At 41.2% G+C, this 1,462-nt stretch overlaps 1 protein-coding gene across 1 annotated transcript in view; it reads left to right on the forward strand.

The window, feature by feature from the left end:
- Positions 1 to 841: 841 nt before the first annotated feature.
- akt3b (v-akt murine thymoma viral oncogene homolog 3b) overlaps positions 842 to 1,462 on the forward strand; it is a 26,200-nt gene continuing 25,579 nt past the window's right edge. Inside the window, exon 1 of the mRNA XM_054605118.1 lies at positions 842 to 1,193. The gene's annotated coding sequence lies outside the window, so the exon portion shown is untranslated. The remainder of the gene's footprint in view (positions 1,194 to 1,462) is intronic.

The following is a 1,462-nucleotide window of genomic DNA, read 5'->3' on the forward strand; positions in this document are numbered from 1 at the left end:
AAGTATTTTAATGGAGTATTTTAACTGTGTGGTATTTTAATGGAGTATTTTAATAAAGTATTTTAATGGAGTATTTTAACTGTATGTATTTTAATGGAGTATTTTAACTGTGTGGTATTTTAATGGAGTATTTTAATGGAGTATTTTAATGAAGTATTTTAATGTGTGGTATTTTAATGGAGTATTTTAATGGAGTATTTTAACCATGTGTTATTAGTACTTTTACTTAAACTAAAGGCTCTAAACACCTCCTCCTGATCCCTGTCACACTTCCCATGGAAAGCAGCATTTTTACTTTTAATGGAGTATTTTAATGAAGTATTTTAATGAAGTATTTTAATGAAGTATTTTAATGAAGTATTTTAATGAAGTATTTTAACTGTGTGGTATTTTAATGGAGTATTTTAACCATGTGTTATTAGTACTTTTACTTAAACTAAAGGCTCTAAACACTTCCCATGGAAAGCAGCACTTCTACTTTTAATGGAATAATGAATATTTTAATGGAGTATTTTAACTGTGGGTATTATTTTAACTGTAAAATGGTATTTTAATGGAGTATTTTAATACATTTTAATGAAGTATTTTAATAAAGTATTTTAATGGAGTAATGTAACCATGTGTATTAGTACTTTTACTTAAACTAAAGGCTCTAAACACCTCCTCCTCCTCCTCCTCCTGTCACACTCCCCAGCAGGTTGTGCTCAGCTCAACACACACACACACACACACACACACACACACACACACACACACACACACACACACACACACACACACACACACACACACACACACACACACACACACACACACACACACACACACACACACACATCTCTCTATATTCCTGCGGCCCCTGAACGCAGCAGGAGTCCTCCCGTCGGAGCAGGCTGAACGTGACGGAGGTTTCCTGGCGGAGCTGCGGAGGAGGAGCAGGAGGAGCCGAGCGGGTCTGTGTGTGTGTCCGTGTGTCCGTCCTCCACCTCCACAGTCTGGGACACTCCAACACCAACACACATACACATATATACACGTATATATGTGTTTATTTATATATAAAGTCCTGTTTCTGCGGCCATGGATCCATCGCTGTCCTCCTCCTGTTTCCCCCGCTGAGGGTCGGATGCTCCAGTGAGGAGGAGGAGGAGGAAGAGGAGGAAGAAGAGGAGGGTGTCATCTTCATCTTCCAGGTACATACATGTGTGTGTTTTTATTTGTGGCTCCGTTGAAAGGAGATGGGGGTGATGGAGGAGGAAGAGGAGGAGGTGTTTTTATTTAAGGGTGTTAGCATGTTAGCTTGTTAGCTTGTTAGCTTAGCCGCGGCTAGCTGCTCCGTTAGCTTCGTCATTCGAGGAGGAGGAGGAGGAGGAGGAGGGAGGAGGAGCAGTCCGCCTGGCCTCGGCCCATCTCCGTGATGAACGACACCCCTCCTCCCTGCTAGCATTAGCATTAGCATTAG

The sequence above is a fragment of the Anoplopoma fimbria genome, chromosome 9 (genome assembly GCF_027596085.1).
Source record: "Anoplopoma fimbria isolate UVic2021 breed Golden Eagle Sablefish chromosome 9, Afim_UVic_2022, whole genome shotgun sequence".
NCBI lineage: Eukaryota > Metazoa > Chordata > Actinopteri > Perciformes > Anoplopomatidae > Anoplopoma > Anoplopoma fimbria.